We start from the raw sequence: 18,275 nt of genomic DNA on the forward strand, positions 1-18,275 counted from the left end.
GGTAAGCTGGGAAGAGAGTAAAAGACAGAAAAGTGTATTTGAACAACAATTAAATAAATAAATAAACAAATATAAGATAAAACTTATGAGGTTTATTTCTGGAATTTTTCATTTAATATTTTGAACCGCAGTTGACCAAAGTTACTGAAAACTACAAATAAACTGGGAGAAAACAGCCTATTATACTTTCAAGCCAAAGGACCCTGAACAAGGGGCTTTGCTCAGGACAGTTAAGGGTTTTCCCGTTGCTATGCCATGGGGAGTTACAGATCAAGAAGCCCTTATGGGGCACATGCTGGAGTGTGGTGTTTTTCCCTTCAGCCATAATAGTGATGAAAACTCTTAAAGCAACAAAGGTGCCATGTGTGTTTCAGAAAACCATTACAGTGGGGCAGGCAGCAGGGGAAAGGGGATAATAGGAAAAGGCCTGAGAATGGGATTCAAGTGGCTTCTGAATAGTCCTGGTAGATAGCTGAATTGAAGTAACGGTACTTCAAGGGCAAGATTTGGAGAAGAGATATGCAGTCAAATTTAACAAGTTTGATTCTGGAGTGTGGGGCCAAGAGAAGAGACAGACAGGGAAGAGGATGATGATTAAGTAACCAGTGAGGGGACTTGTGTGAGACCAGGAGGAAGACTTGGGATGTGGTGATTGAAACTCTATTTTTCCCCATTTCTTGTACTGGCAAGTGCGCTTTCAAGCAGTCAAATGGAAACATTGAACTTCTTGCTACGGAATATGTTAGCTAAAAGCATTAAACCAAACCAGTGGATCTCTGAGTGTGGCTCCCAGGCCAGTGGCAGCAGCATCACCAGGGAAAGAGACAGATGCAAATTCATAGTCCCTGCTGCAGGATTACAGATTTGCTAATAAGCCCCCACCCAGACCCAGTTTGGAGACCCAGTGCTCAAGAGCAAGCTATCTCTTGAAACCTGGAGGAAGTTTCTTCAGTTCTATTCTTTCCCTTCAGTCTCTACCCTGTCAACCACCAGCCCTCCCTTCCAAGCACTGATATTAACCACTCTGTTGGAAAACAAATTCCTTTCACCATGAACACTGTCCTACCTACTATCAATCTAGTGCTAAATTCCGAGGATTTTTCAGTATATGAACTTAAGGAAAAGAAAATTCAACCTGTGGCACAAGCTACCCTGGGAGAAGGTGGCCTTGTGGACACAATGACGTTATTTTTTTAATTTGTTTAATTATTGTTCAAGTACAGTTTTCTGTCTTTTACTCCCATCCCAGCCGACTCCCCCACCTCCCTACCATTTCCACCCTTTTCAGCTGTTGTCCATGTGTCCTTTATACCAGTTCCTGTAAATCCTTCCCCTTCCCACCCTGAAATTCCCTCTGCTCACCCCTCTGGTTGCTATACCCCTGTTCTCTATTTCAGTGTCTTTGTTTTAATTTTGCTTCCTTGTTTGTTTTGTTGTTTACGTTCCTGTTAAAGGTAAGGTCATATGGTATTTGTCTTTCACTGCCTGGCTTATTTCACTCAGCATAATGTTTTCCAGTTCCATCCATGCTGCTGCAAAGGGTAGGAGCTCCTTCTTTCTTTCTGCTGCATAGAATTCCATTGTGTATATGTACTATAGTTTTTGGATCCATTCATTTACCGATGGGCACCTAGGTTGCTTCCAGCTCTTGGCCACTGTAAATTGTGCTGCTATGACCATTGAGGTGCATAGGATCTTTTGGATTGGTGTCTTAGGATTCTTAGGATATAATCCCAGCAGCGGAATTGCTGGATCAAAAGGCAGGTCCATTTTTAGTTTTCTGTGAAAATTCCATACTGTTTTCCATAATGGTTGGAACAGTCTGCAATCCCACCAACAGTGAACTAAGGTCCCCTTTTCCCCACAACCTCTCCAACATTTGTTGTTTGTTGCTTTGTTTGTGATAGCCATTCTGATCAGTGTAAAGTGGTATCTCATTATGGTTTTAATTTACATTTCTCTGATAGCTAGCAATATTGAGCATCTTTTCATGTGTTTCTGAATCTTCTGTATCCATAGAAGTGTCTGTTCAAGTCCTTTGCCAGTGTTTTAATGGGGTTAGTTGTCTTCTTAGAGTGGAGTTGTATGAGTTCTTTGTATATTTTGGAGGTCAAACCCTTGTCCTGGGTATCATTGGCAAATATGTTTTCCCATACAGTTCGTTGTCTTTTTATTTCAATGCTGTTTTATTTAGCCATGCAGAAGCTCTTAATTTTGATGAAATCCCATTTGTTTATTCTTTCTTTTATATTCCTTGCTCCAGGGATCAATTGGTAAAAATGTTGCTGCATAAAATATCTGAGATTTTCCTTCCAATGTTCTCCTATAGGACTTTAATGACTTATCTTTAAATCTTTTATCCACCTTGATTTTTTTGCGGGGTGTAAGGTGTAAGTCAGTGCTCCAGTTTCATTTTTTTTTTCTCCCAGCACCATTTGTTGAAGAGGCTATTTTTACTCCATCGTATGTTACTGCCCCCTTTGTCAAATTTTAGTTGCCATAGAGACTTGGGTTTATTTCTGGGCTCTCTGTTCTGCTCCATTGGTCTATGTGCCTGTTTTTATCCCAGTTCCAGGCTGTTTTGATTAAAGTTACCTTGTAATACAGTTTGGTATCAGGTATTGTGATCCCTCCTACTTTGTTCTTCTTTCTCAAAATTGCAGCTGCTATTCAGGGTCTTTTATGGTTCCATATAAATTTTTGAAATGTTTGTTCTATGTCTGTGAAATATGCCATTGGTACCTTAATAGGTATTGCACTGAATCTGTAAATTGCTTTGGGTAGTATGGACATTTTGATGATGTTAATACTTCCAACCCATGGACATGGTATATGATTCCATTTGTTTGTGTCTTCCTTGATTTTCTTCCTCAGTGTTGTGTAGTTTTGTGCATACAGGACTTTTACCTCTTTGGTTAGGTTTATTCCCAGATTTTTTGTTTTTGTTTTTGCTATAGCAAATGAGATTTATTTTCTTGATTTCTGCTTCTGCTGCCTCATTGTTAGTGTACAAAAATGCCTTTGATTTCTGAATATTGACTTTGCATCCCATTGTTTTGCCAAATTCATTTATTAGGATGAGCAGTTTTGGGGTAGAGTCTGTAGGATTTTCCATGTACACTATGGTGTCTTCTGCAAACAGGGACAGTTGTTTCCTCCTTTGCGATTTGGATGACTTTTATTTTCTTGTCTTTTCTGATTGCTGTGGTAAAAACTTCCAATACTATTTTGAATAGAAGTGGTGAAAGTGGACAAATTTGTCTTGTTCCTGACCTTAGTGGAAAAGATTTCAGTATTTGCCCATTGAGTATGGTGTTAGCTGTATGTCTCTCGTATATGGCATTTACTAGTTGGAGGAATGGTCCCTGTATTTTCACTTTACTGAGTGTTTTTATCATAAATGGGTGTTGTACCTTATCAAAAGCTTTTTCCGTGTCTATTGATATGATCATGTGATATTTGTCTTTGCTTTAATTTATGTGATGTATTACATTTACTGATTTGGAAATATTGAACCATCTTTGCATCCCTGGGATGAATTACACTTGCTCATGGTGTATAATCTTTTTAATGTATTGTTGTATGCGATTTGCCAATATTTTATTGAGGATTTTAGTGTCTATGTTCCTCAGCGATATTGGCCTGTAGTTTTTTTTTTTGTTGTGTCTCTTTCTGGTTTTGGAATTAGGATGATACTGGCTTCATAAAAAGAGTTTGCAAGTTGTCCATCATTTTGAATTTTTCAGAATAGTCTGTGAAGAATAGCAGTTAGGTCTTTTTAAATGATTTTTAGAATTCTACTTTGAAACCATCTGGTCCAGGGATTTGTGTGATGTGAATTTTTTTATTACTGCTTCAATTTCATCTCCTGTTATTGGTCTGTTCAGGTTTTCTGCTTCTTCTTGAGTTTTGGAAGATTATATTTTTCTTGAAAATTGTCCATTTCACCTAGGTTTTCAAATTTCTTGGCATACAATTCTTCATAGTAATTTTTTACAATCTCATTTATTTATGCGGTATCAGTTTTAATCTCTCCTGTTTCATTTTTTATTGTTTTTATTTGGGTTCTCTCTCTTCTTTTCTTGACGTGCCTACTTAAAAGCTTGTCTATTTTTTTATCTTTTCTCAGAACCAGCTTCTGGATTCATTGATTCTTTGAATTGTGCTTTTAGTTTCTATGTCATTTAATTCTGCTCTGATCTTGGTTATTTCCTTCCTTCTACTTGCTCTGGGCTGTCTTTGTTGTTGTTCCTTGAGTTCTTGCAGTCAAATGGTTAATTTGTTTGTTGAAAATGTTTCTATCTTCTTTAGGTAAGCCTGTATTTCTATGACCTTCCCTCTCAGGACTGCCTTCGCTGTGTCCCATAAGTTTTGGGTTGTTGTGAATTAATTTTTATTTTTTTCTTGAAACTTTTTGATTTCCTCTCTTTCTCTTTTGGTGCCTTTAAGATTCTCTATTTGTGTTGGAATTTTGCTATTTTAATGATGATGTGTCTTAAAGTGGGCCTCTTTGTGTTCCTCTTGATTGGGACTCTCTGTGATTCCTGGATTTGTGTGACTTTTTCTCTCATGAAATTAGGAAATTTTTCCATCATTACTCTTTCAAATAGGTTTTCTACCCCTTGTTCTTCTCCTTCTCCTTCTGGTATTCCTATTATTTGGATATGATTACATTTCATATTGTCTTGCATTTCTCTTAATCCCACTTCATTCTTTTTGAGCCTCTTTTCCTTTTCTTGCTCTTTCTGGGAGTTTTTTCTACTTTGTCCTCCAACTCTCTGATTTGATCTTTTGCTTCATCGATTCTGCTTTTGATTCCTTCCACTGTATTCTTCAGTTCAGAAATCGTATTCTTCATTTCCTCTTGTCCCTTGCTGATAGTTTCTTTTTTTTTTCATGTTGATATTGTTTGCAGTGAGTTTGTTATAGCTCCCCTGTAGTTTCTTGTAGCTCATTGTGACATCTTTGAAATTCTTGATAACCAGTGCTTTGAATTTAATATCTGATAGTGGACTTGCCTCTATTTCATCTAACATTCTTTCTGAGACTTCCTCCTTTCCTGTCATTTGGGTATTGTTTCTTTGTCCTCTCATTGTTTGTGAGACTCTTCCTGTTAGCCTCAGCTTCTCAAATTGATCTGTTCCAACTCCCTGGGTTTATGGTGTGAACATCTGTGGTGGAATGCCTGTTTAATTTAGTGGTGCAGTCTCCTTCGGTTATCTTTTTTTCTCCACTTCTACCTACTGCTTTTTTCTTTTTTTTTGTGATCCATTTGAAGGGGATGCAAAATGGTTTATGATGGCGAGAGAGTGTTTTATGATATTTACAGTCACAGCTGGTAGAGATGAAATAGAAAATCTTTAGGCTATATATACTGTTAACCGTAATCTTCCACCCAACTTGCCAGTTTAAGATGGATGGACACGAAGTCTCCTGTTGGAGAGTGAAGACTAGTGAGTTGGATCTAGAAAGCAGTGAGGTTGCAGTCAGTCAGATTCTGGGGTAAGGTGAGAGTAAAGGATAGTAAGTAGGTGCAGTGTGTGATCAAATAGAGTTAATTACTTTAGTAATAGAATTCAGGAAGCTGTGAAGTGGACTAAGATCCGGGAGATGTGTTGTGAAATATTTACAGGTGTATAGAACATCTATTATTTACAATAACATTAGAGCAACAATTATGTGACAGACTCTATGTGATCTGGATAACATGAATAGGGAATATAGAACTTTGGTTAGTATGCTAAATGAAAACAAGTGGCGTGAAGTGTAGAAAACTGGGAATACACTGTGGAGGAGAGAACAGGGGAAACCTGTCAAATGATACAATATAAACAGCCAAGGCAAAGAAGCCTATACAGAAAGAGGAGGAATACAAAGATACTATTAAAATATAAAAGAAGTGTGAATAATAATAATACTAATACAAAATACAAATATGCAGCAACTTGTGGCTTCTCTGCTACAGCAAAGTGAAATTTGTCTCTCTGTCTGTACTGTTGAGAAGCCTCTTCTTTGGGTCCAACTCTGATCTTTTCTCAGTTCCAAGTTGTCTGTGTTGCTTGTGGGTAAAAGACAAAAAAAAAAAAAAAAGGCTGGAGAAGGGAGGAAAAAGCGATAAGTTTGAAAAGAAAGGAAGAAGGAATAAAATACAAAAGAGGAAAAAGTATTGAAAAAACAATAATAAAATTAAAAAGATAAAAGATTACTAAAAAAAAAAAAAAAAAACGAAAAAAAACCCCCATCTCTTGTTGTTTTCAAACTGGCCAAATTGGTTTTTCTGGCTGCAACAGGCTGCTGAGGGGCCATTAGTGTGGTGTTCTTTGAGGGCTTTCCCAAGAGCCAAACTGGCACCTCTCCCCAGCACTGCATGAAAGGGATTTAGGACTTCCTCATACCGCTCTTTTCCCAGGGATTACCACTGAGGGTATGCGTGTGCCTGCGGGTTAGGCTGCCTGGTTTCCGTGGGTTCAGGCGGTCTCAGTTCTGTGGGGGAATTCCAGGCCCTCTGCCCAACCTCAGGTTCTCTGCCAGGCTGGGTGGGGAGCAGACCAGGCGGCTGTAGTAGAAGAAACCTTCAGTTGACATTACAAAAACTTTCTCCTTTAGAAAACCTGCCTCTCAGAACAGCCCATTCCCCCACTCAGACCTGTGACTATCAGAGTCAGAGCCCCACACTGCGCCTCTCAGTTCTCCCAGGCTGGTGACCACAGAGTCCGAAGTTGATCTTGGCCCTTTGTCCTCAGCACCCTCTCAGTGAACTCTAGCAAACAAGTCTCTCCCGCCACGCCACGTAACCTTGCTTGGCCTGGGAGGGAGGGAGCTGATAACCCAGCTCTCTCCCAAGGACCCTTCGGCAGGCCTGGGGCTCCCAAAGAGTCCGCGGGAGATGCACCAGAAGCCGGTCCTGAGTGCTGGGCACTGACCCAGGCACCCTGGGCACCCGCCAAGGTGCGCTGGGTGCTGCGTGCCAGGCACTGGGCCCCAGGCTGTGCACCAGCTGAAGCCCCTGCTACTCCTGTCTTTGCTCCAGTCCATCAGATTCTACTGTACTGCAGGCGTCTCCCTACCATCTGGATCTTCTGTGACAGTCACGATTTCTGGTTCCTTATTTTCATATATGCTGAGGAACTGTTGGCTTCTTGTGCTGTTCCTCCATAGATCAGCCAGGATTTTCTCCCATGTGTACAAGGAAATGGAGTCCGCTCCGTCCTACTCCATTGCCATCTTGGAACTTTCTCCACAATGAAGTTCTATTGAGTGGCTGGAAATGCAACCCCTAGATGCAGCTGTCATTGTGGTGGGAAACTAATCACCATGATGAAATAAATGTATTTTACCCTTGATGCTCCCAGGCTAAGGAAGATGAAATGTCAACCTGGGTGAGCATGGTCATGACACACTGCTGAAGGGCAGGAGAGACTGAGGCCCTGCTAATGAATGCCTTCAATTAACAATGGGGCACTGGTCCAAGTAAAGAAGTAATTATTATGATACAGACACCAACAGAAGTCACCCATTTTATTCATGTAAAAATAGCCCATGGTATCAGGTTGTCCCTAGCTAGGATTCTCCCTACTCCCTGTTCTTGGTGGGAACATAGGAAGAATCCAGAACAACTGACAAACATGAGACACTTGCTTTTGTTCTCACAAGCATTAGGATAACACCCATAAAGCTTTGAGTGAATTTTTGAGTTTAATAAAATGTAATTTGGAAGGAACTCTAACTAGTACAGTGAAAAATGCCAGACTTAAAATCTATTCCTCTTTTAAGACATTTTAAACAGTAACACACTTAGGACCTCTTACCTAACTAGTAGTGTTTAACCTCCATACTTTATTTAATATTTAAAATGTGGGAAGCCCCATGGTCACTTTCAGCCCCCTTTTAAAATAAATGATGTCATTTTTTTATCTTAAGGAATTAGAAGAAATTCATTCAAAGAATTTTTAAAGAAATGAGTCAGCTGCCAACTGCTCTGAGAGAGAATGGCTTGCTTTGGACAGCAGGAGAAGTGGGAAGTGAGAGCAGGAACTTGGGAGCACCATATCCTCTCCCTACTGAGCAGCTGAGGGGGTCCTGGGATCAAGAACTGGGCCTTCCCTGAGTCCTGGGTCTACTTCTCTGTCTCAGATTAGTCCCTTATTTTCTGAGACTATTTTACATTCTGTAGACTGGAACTAGGCCTTAGAGACATGAAAATGACACTGAACACAAAGACAGAGGTGCAAAACTTGACATTGTGATAATTATAGTATATTAGAGTAAATACTGACACCATCATCTTACTCTTTATAGGAATTTTTCACACCTTCCTCCTTTGATCAGATGGAAGCCTGGACAACACATGCAGCTGCATCCAGTACACAAAGAGTTTGGTTCACTCCCCTAATGAGTCAGCACAAGGGCCTTCACATAACCAGACTTGCTAGGTGGCAGTAAGTTTTCAGGGGATAGTCTGGGCCTTTTGAAAACTTGAATAAGGTTCTCACTCTAGACTACTCTTTCTGTCCTCAGTGATTATGCTTTGGTAGGAGATTGTAAGTTGACTGCACTGCAGCTAAAAGTTACTTGCTGAGGACAGATATAGTACTGCATGTCTTACATGGAGGAGTGAGCTCATGCATGCTGCTAGTAGGTTCATGCTGTTTATCTTCTGGATACCCAGTTCATTTGCTTCCTGGTTGGCTGTTTAAATCTGAGTAAGACACTTGGTATTTCTGTAGCTTGGTTCCCCCTAGTGATACCAGGCATGAGTTTATTATAGATTCCCCATAATAATGGATCTAAAATGTGCAAATTACTTTTTTGAGGTTTGGAACAAAGTTTTATTACAAAAATTACCCAAGTAATTCTGAAGTAATTATGTCCTGACTACTAAGGAAGATAACAAAACCAAAGTTAAAGAAATTAAATACAAAACCAGCTCTTTATTTATTTTTTTAGCATACAAAGCACTCTCCCAAAGGTTAAAACATGATTTGTAGCTCCTGCTCAGAAATGAAGCACCTAGGTAGCCATTGGCTTTGTCCCATGATAACAAGTGAGGCCATGAGTTGGTACCTTCTGGAGGCCCCAGGGAGTGGACACGAGGTCAGAGCAGCTACCTTGCCCTTGAACATGATATTCTCTGAGACCAGGTTTTCTTACTTGGGGAATTGGTTCAGTACAAAATGAGGGAGATGAATGTTGGGGACCACTCTACCTGGTTTCAGGAATTGTAATTACCTCCCATGGCTAAGGATGAGAAAGTGACCTCTGGAATGTGAGCCACAGGAGAGAAAAGCTTGTCTCTGGTGGCAAATGCTGACTCAGTTTCTTCCCTGCCCCCAAAGCATGGTCAGAAGTCAATGACAGGTAAGATTCCTCACAGAAAGAGGGGAAACCTAAGTCAGACTTGATTACTTCGGAGGCCATCATGGAAGGACTTGGGAACTGCAACAAAGAGCGAGCAATGGACCCCTGCTCCCCAGCTACGTGACATAGCCTGAGTCCCCATGTCCTCTGGGAGAATCGATTCTTGGCTCTAATCCACTTAAGCCTGAAAACCTGATGGGGAGGGGTACAGGTCCTTGCTTTGCTAGAGTGGATCTGGGGAAAAATCTGGCATAAAAAAGAATTCCTAAAAATCCTGTGAAAACTTCTCTGCTAAGAGTGCTTTCATTTCTATGTTAAGGGTCCAAGCAGGAAACCCTAAAGTTTCTGCAAAACTCCCTTCCTGACAGACTCTGACTCAGACTAAGCCCTCAGATTTCTTTCCAATGTTATCTACTACTTGATCCTTGCCACCTTGTATTCCTGTGTATTGCAACCCAATAAAAGTCCCTGGAGGAGGAGGCTCTAGGCCTTTTACCTCTGAGAAACTGGCCCCTGCTCCAGGCCTTTTTTTCCTCTGAGAACCTGGCCACCTCTCCTCCCCAGACAGTTATGTCTTGGTAGTATTTACTTTCAGCCATGGCGGATAAAGGGACTTGAGGGCAAAGTTGCCCTCACAGATGAACACTCAGGCCTGGCTCACAGAGACCACTCAAGCAGAGTTGTTACCTCTTTACAGTGAGAAGAAAAAACCTGAAGAGTTTAGGGCCCACCTGAGCTCACTTAGACCCACTGTGCATCCACATGCACCCCTTTCCCAGTGTCACTGGCCTCAGCTTCATTATGCCCATGACTCATACTACAGCACCCCCAAACTGTACCTGCTTTGATCCAGACCTCAACCCCAGCCACCCCAAGTCCAGTGTTATTTCATGGCCTTGGTTTTTAAGTCTTTCCACCCCATAACTCATAGAGTAATCCCGACCTCTCCAGATTTCTGCTATGCTGCTCTTTAGTCAGCAGTGACCACTCAGAGAAACCTCAAAGGAGACTCAGACAGAGAGAGGGACATTTACAGCCTCCCTGTGGAGTGGATCTTTGCCCTGAATTAGGTAGCATATCTGAGGACCTGTGGAGGTTGAATCTTTCCTCTGGGTTCTGTTCTAATCACCTCCTTGCCTCCATCTGGAGGCCTGGTCTGTGTACTGGCAAAGAAATCGAATGCCCTGTCATCACAGAGACAATAGCTCACTGACTTCAGATTTAAATAAGTAAATCATTGAATAAAATGTGTACATACTCCTGCCTTGACAAATATAATTTCAAATTTCTTACAATTCTTATAATCCTAGAAATTTTGTTCTAGAAGGCAGCATTGCCAGGAGAGTCATCCCTTTACCCCCTTCCCCAGTCCAGGGCTACCCTCTTCTCTTCCCATCCCCACTTTGAGCTGCCCAGCTCACATGCGATTGGGACACCTTTGCCACATACCCGAGGCCTGTCCACATGCTTTAGCTAGCATTTTTCTTTAGGAGTTCAGCTGTTGACAGTGTGTTCTGCCCTAGAAGAACTGTTCTGGGGAAGACACCTGTAAGGCTATATGAACAAGCAAGTTCAGGGAGTTTGGACATTGTTTCCAAGCTTTCAGACACTCCTCCAAAATCCTCTTCCCAGAACCCACCTCTTTTAACCCTTAGCTGCTTGTTGTTGAGGTGTCCTGGAATGAATCTAAACTATATAGACTTTACTGCTTTTGATTCTTTTTCTTGGTATCACTTATTTGTTCTCCATCACAGCAGACAAGGGGTTTGGCTCTTTCTCTTCCCACACTTACCCCTTCACATATATAATTTTCATCCTCCCATGCTCCCTACATGGTTATATCATAAGTTGGGGTTTATAAGTGTTCAATATTTACATTATTGTGATTATATAAAGATTATTCATAGGTGAGCCATATTATATACACAATTATTTAGCATTTTGGGGGTACACTAAAAGAAATTAGTTTTTCCTGGAGTTAAAATTATCTTGTGAGTCATCACTAATTCATACCTTAACTCCACCCCAATTGTCCCAAACAGGACTCAGCAAACTATAGTCAGCATGTCAAAGGTGATCTTTTCTTTTTTTTTTAAAGATTTTATTTATTTGTCTTTAGAGAGGAAGGAAAGGAGAGAAGGAGAGAAATATCAATGTATGATTGCTTCTTGTGAGTTCCCTGCTGGAAACTGGCCTGCACCCCAGGCATGTGGCCTGACTGGGAATTGAACCGCGATCTTGTGGTTTGCAGGCCCGCGCTCAATCCACTGAGCTACACCAGTCAGTCCTGACCTTTTCTTATTACATAAATAAATAAAGTGTCCTGGAACACAAACACACACATTTGCTTACATATTTTATATTGCTGCTTTCTCCTAATATTGGCATATTTGAGTGCTCCACAAAGGCAAAGCCAAAAATTGTAACTGTGTGTATAAGAAAATATTTGTGGATGCCTGGTCTAAATCACGCAAAGGTAACAAGTGCTCCACCAGTTCACTTTTCCTGACAACATTTCCACAAGGTCTCTTTGACCTGTTTCACTGAGGACTGCTTGTTTTCTGGGATTAGAGTACAGCTGTCACCCTGAGGTCCCCTTTACCTCTCTCTCAAGAGATGTGTCCCCTGTTCTGTATCTTTCTGTTCCTGTTTCTTGGTTTAGTTCCTTGTTTTGATGGAGTACATCCTGCAGCATAGATTTGTATGAAATGTGACTTGGCAGATTATTTTTAAAGGCTTAGCATTGTAAACTGTCTATTCTTGTGTTTATCTGGCTAAGAATAGAATTATTGGTTGGGTTTTTTCTCAGAATTCTGAAGACATTGCTCCATTATTTTGTACTATCCAAAGTTGTTGCTGACACCTCTAAAACTATGTTGATTCCTGCTTCCCTTTTAGTGTTTTAAAATTTTTTGATATATTTTTATTAATGTTCAAATAGAGCTGTCTCCATTTTCCCACCATCATTTGATTCTTCTTCCATTACAGTGACTTTTTTCTTCCAATCTTAGGGAATTGTTTAGGTTTTTTCTTTTAGATCTGATGAATTTTAGAACTCTTTATGTTTTCACACCTTTTTTTAAAACTCTTTGTCTTTGTTCACTCTAACTCCTAGTGATTTTTCTCAATTTCCAGATGTTCTATTAGGTTTTCCAGTTGTACTACTACATTTTTATTTTCCATGGGTTTATACATGCTCTCTGCCTGTCCTTGTTTCCTCCACAAAGCTTTTTTTCTGCCTCTATTTTAATATGCTGTATTGAGCATTGTCTGGGTCTTGCCTCATGTCCTCTCAGTCTACCTTTTCTTTAGCCATTGCTTCCTGGATCATCTTTGCAAAGGGTTGCCCTGGTAGAACTCACTTCCCTTGAACCCTATATCTATTGTTCCTTATGCCCAGAGCTTCTTTGATGCCATGAAAAGTGTCACCTCTGAAACTCCTCTGGCACTCACACCTGTGCCAGCTGGCAGTTCAAAGAAGGAGGCAGCACTCCAGAGTACATCCTTGACTAAATGGGGTATGGAGTTGGTGGTGGGTACTCCTCCATCCATTCTTGTGTAATCAATTCTAAGGCACATTCCACAAAGCTTCCCAAAGGAGGCCCAGCAAGAGCAAGTCCCAGTTTTCCATAGTGGTGACCTGTTCAAAATGCAAGATTGAATTGTTGCTCCTTCTTTGTCTTTATTGTTTTCCCAGTTTCCACTGCTTTTCCCTAGCATCATTTCCCCTAAATAAATTTTCCTGTGGCAAATTCTTATCTCATCATATTCTTTCCTTTGAGGAACCCAAGCTAGGGCAGTGGCTGCCCTACAATATCTGGTGATGAGAGGGTGTCTGCGTGATATTAAGAGTGCTTTATTAAATGTAAATTGTGGGAAAGATAACAAACTTCAGGGATAGAGTTAGCAGCTGTGCAACCAGACCCCAGCCCATTGCATCCTTCAGGAAGAAAAGAGAAGCCCAAGTTTATTTCTCCATCGTGGCAATTTATTGACACAGAAGGAAATAGCTGCCCCACCAGATTAAATATTAAAAATAAAATAGCTGTAGTAAGAGTGACACTGGATTTGAATAAATGTTAATACTGATTGGGGCTCTGTTAAAATTCATTTGAGCAGAATGCGTAGAAAAAAACAGATCAATTTCAAAGTAAACTTAATTGGGTCACATGACCCCCCCAGCTACAAGGGAAGCTGGAAAAGCTAGAAACAGGATGACTATTGCCTGAGGTTACATCAACAAACCTGAATGAAATTGTGGTCTGATAGCTAAAAAGAAGGACAATGGATCAATGTTATGTTGACACTTTTTGTCAGGCTTCTTAAGCAGACAGAATCTGAGGTGAGGATTTTTGAGAAGTTATTTATTAGGAAAGTGTTCATGAGAAAAAAAAAAAGAACTGAAGGAATCAAGATGGGGCAAGAAAAATGTGATTTCATCAGAAGTTTAGCTTCAGCCTGTTACTGAAGATTATGTTCTCTCACACCTCTCCCATAGGTAGGTGAGGTCCCTGGCCCCATACCCTTGAATCTGGGTGCATCTCTGACAATTCTGACATGAGAATTTGGTTGAGTGATGCTGTGCTGCTTTCCAGACCAGGCCTTAAGAAACTTGTGGTTTTCATCTTCTGTCTTTTGAAAAGCTTGCTCTTAGAGCCCCAATCTCTCATCTAAAAGCCCAACTATCATGCTACAGAGACCAGAGAGAGACACCTTGTGATACCAGGGAGAGGTAGATGGGCCCAGCCAGGGCCAGCTTTTTCAATTCTCCTCACTAAGGCACAAGACACATAAATAAATTTGTCTGGGACATGAAGGACTACTCCAGCTGTCAGCTAAACACCACTGAAACTGCCGTAAATATCAGGTGGAATAGAAGAATTACCCAACTGTGCCTAAATCCCTCACACACAGGTTATGATGTATAATAAAATTCTTCTTGTTTAAGCCACTTAGTTCAGGGTGGTTGTTATGGCACATAGAAAACTGGAATTCATGGGGAAATCTGGAGTATACGTGACTCCTGAGAGTTGTCTCTTTTTAGTCAGAAAGCCAGGCCCTTGTGCCAAGCATCAGTCAGTCTTTGCAAATAAGAAGATGTAGAATGGTGGGATAAGGGGCCCCAGGAGAGATATTTCCCACCAGTAAAAGGTAACTCCATTAATCAAAGGCAGTGTTTCAGGAATAGTACAGCTCAAGAACTTACCAGGAAGTCTCCCAGAAGCTGAGAATTGTTCACCAGGCAAGTAGTGGAGACCTGGAGGAAGTCAAAACCTGTGTTTTTACAGTGGACAATAAACAGTGTTAGGCAGAGGTAGATGCATACACACATGTATATGCTTACATATACACACATAGGCATACACACACGACTACATATACATGCACATGTCCATACATATACATATACTTCCACATACATGCATGCATACACATACATACATCTACCAGAATATACATCTGCATGCATACACATGCATATCTACATACACAAACATTTATTTAGATTAGCACATAAGTGTATACCAATGTTTATAAAAATACTTCCTTACATTTTTTTTCCAGTTCTGAAAATCAAACAGTATGTTTTTAACCTCTGTGACTTGGCCATCTGCTTGCTTTATACAACACATCTCTCTATATTTTCCTATTTCTATGTGCCTCACTCTCTTCCATTCTTACAATCTTTCCTTCTCATTCCTTTGCTTTCTCTTGGATGACTATGATAGAACACTAGGCAGGAGGTAATGCTTGCGCATAAGGAGCAAATCACTGTGGGATAATTTTTCTGAATGCACCTCCTTGGTGAGCACAATGCCAAACTCCAAAAACCTATATATCTCATCATAGAAGCCAGAGCCAATTCATCAAAAGAAAGGAGTAATACTCCAGGAAACTTGATGTGTGGTCAAAATGTTCCATCAACAATATGATAACATTTAAGATGTAAATTAACTTGTGGGAAATAGCTAGGTAGATGACACATCTCATGGGAAGATTACTTGAATGACTCTATAATTTATACAGTCACATGTTCATTCAGTTTTTTGTTGTTGTTTTTTTTCCCACTGAGGGCCTACCTGCTACTAAATAACCATGTAGGGGCTCAGAATAATGTCTGTACTCTGATACTGAGGGGATCATGTTATGTTGGAACTTAATATCTACTGAACACTAGATATGAGTTAGACTGGAACTCACAGGTGACTCTGCTACTTTCATGGCATGTAACACACTTTACTTTGCCTTGTAGAGCTTTGTGCAGGTTTAATAGAAATCTGTGGGTGTTGTTAAATAAAACTCCTATAATACTAAAGGGGAATAAATTGTTTCCCTGTTCCTTATCAATTTTATTATTTTGCATGATGCAAGTGCATACAAATATAGAAGACTGAATATCTCAGGAGAAATTTTGCTGTCATTCTTACAACTTGCAATAAGTCACTTTGCTTTAAAATAGAAAAATCATCTTTGCTTCTACATTTACACAAGAGGAAAGATTTTGCCTAATAAGAAGCTAATGTGAAAAGTGTGAAAACTAGGGAATATAAGTGAACAGTTCAGAACAGTAAAATTTATTGGTGGGAAGGTATATTCATTGTCTTAGGCTGTTTAAATGTAAATTTGTTAGTATGGCCTATGACAACCCTTAGCTTTATCCTCAGAGCAGAGTACTAGAAATTTTGAGCTTATTTTTTTAATGAGATTTGCTTTTGATAAGATGGGATGGTAAGGGCTCCCACGTGTGAAGGTAATTAAACTATGGATCCTTATTGCAAGGCAGCACCTCTGATACTGGACCCCTTGAGTGAATCAGATGGTTCCCTAGAGCATAGTCAACCCAGAGGAATCCTGCCTAGGAAACTTTCCCTCAGACACTCACTGAAACAAGCCCTACTTCTCTTCACAGGCAGGTGCACACAAAGAGTGAAAGCCAGAGACTAAGTTTTGTCAGTTGATCTTCTCCCCACACATCTCTATCTCATCAGGAAGAAAGGGCTCAGATCCCTATAAAAGGTCTTGGGTTAGTTACCATGGTAACACGCAGTCTCAGTCAGCACTTCCTACCCCCTAAACAGACTACTAGAACATTCAAAACCCACATGCCATAACATACGTAAGCATTAGAGTGAGAAAAACCTAACCCAATACTTAAGGGTTTGAAGGAAACCCAAGTTAGGCTTTTCTTTTCTTCATGACCTCTTATTTTTAGTCCTCTCTGCTACTTTTTAGCAAATGGTACCAATGGCCTCTCAAAAATCATAAATTTTTGGTGGCAGTCCTTATGCAGCCAAGTCTGCTTATGATTGGGTCTTGGTCCCACATGAATATCCCAAACACTATCTTCATTCTAGATAGTAACAGAGAAATGGGACTGATCTGACCCTTGTGAAAAAAAGAAACATATCTCCTGCATAGTATTCTATTGTGTAAATGTATCATAGTTTTTTGATCCATTTGTTTAATGATGGGCACTTAGGCTGTTTCCAGCATTTGGATATTGTAAATTGCGCTGCTATGAACATTGGGGTGCCTAAGTTCTTTTAATAGCTATTTCAGGATTCTTAGAGTATAATTCCAGAACTGGAATTGCCAGAGCAGAAGGCAGTTCCATTTTTAGTTTTCTTAGAAAATTCCATACCGTCTCCTCAGTGCCTTCACAAGTCTGCATTCCCACCAACAGTGTACTAGGGTTCCCTTTCCTCCAAAACCTCACCAGCACTTATTATTTGTTGATTTGTTTCTGATGGCCATTCTGCCCTGTGTAAAGTGATATCTCATTGTGGTTTTAACAACAAAACAAGTAACCAAGCAAAATATAACCAGACACACAGAAATAAAGAATAAACTGAAAGTAACCAAAGGAGAGGGAGCAGGAGGATAACAGGGGAAAGAAAGGAAAGGATCATCAAAAAAAATATATAAAGGGCTCTCTAGTCTGTCCCAGTGGTCTATGTCAGACCCAAGTTTAAATAAATTCCCAGAACCAGAAATAAATCCAAGTTTCTATGGTCATTTATTATTTGACAAAAGGGGAAGAAGCATAAAATGGAATAAAAAGAACCTCTTCAATAAATAATGTTGGGAGATCTAGACAGCTACATGCAAAAAAGTGAAAATCAATCACCAACTTACACCATACACAAAAATAAATTCAAAGTGGATAAAAGACTTAAATATATGTCATGACACCATAAAAGTCCTAGAGGAAAAAATAGTCAGGAAAACCTCAGACATTCCATGCAGCAATAATTTCACCAATATGTCCCCTAAAGCAAGGGACATTAAGAAAAAATAAACAAATGGGACCTCATCAAATTAAAAAGGTTCTGCCTGGCTAAAGAAAACAGCATTAAAATGAAAAGAGAACCAATTGTATGGGAAAGCATATTTGCCAATGATACCTCAGATAAGGGTTTGAGCTCCAAAATACATAAACAACTCACACAACTCCATTCCAGGAAGACAAAAACCCAATTAAAAATGGGAAGAAGACTTAAACAGACAGTTCTACAAGGAGGACATACAGAATGCCCAGGGAAATATGAAAAGATGCACAGCATCACTAGCCATCAAAGAGATGCAAATTAAAACTACACAGTGATACCACTTCACACAGGTCAGAATGGCCATCTTAAATCAACAAACAACAAGTGTTTGAGAGGATGTGGAGAAAAGGAAACCTTAGTGCGCTCTTGGTGGAAATGCAGACTGGTGCAAACATTGTAGAAAACAATATGAAATTTCCTCTGAAAACTAAAAATGGAACTGCCTCTTGACCCAGAAATTCCACTCCTAGGATTATATCCTAAGAACCCTGAAACACCAATCCAAAAGAACCTATGCATCCCAATATTCACAGCAGCAAAATTTGCAGTAACCAAGGGCTGGAAGCAACGTAAGTGCCTATCAGTAAA

Source organism: Sturnira hondurensis, unplaced genomic scaffold (assembly GCF_014824575.4).
Source record: "Sturnira hondurensis isolate 20B ecotype Veracruz unplaced genomic scaffold, ASM1482457v3 Scaffold0001538, whole genome shotgun sequence".
In the NCBI taxonomy this organism is placed as follows: domain Eukaryota; kingdom Metazoa; phylum Chordata; class Mammalia; order Chiroptera; family Phyllostomidae; genus Sturnira; species Sturnira hondurensis.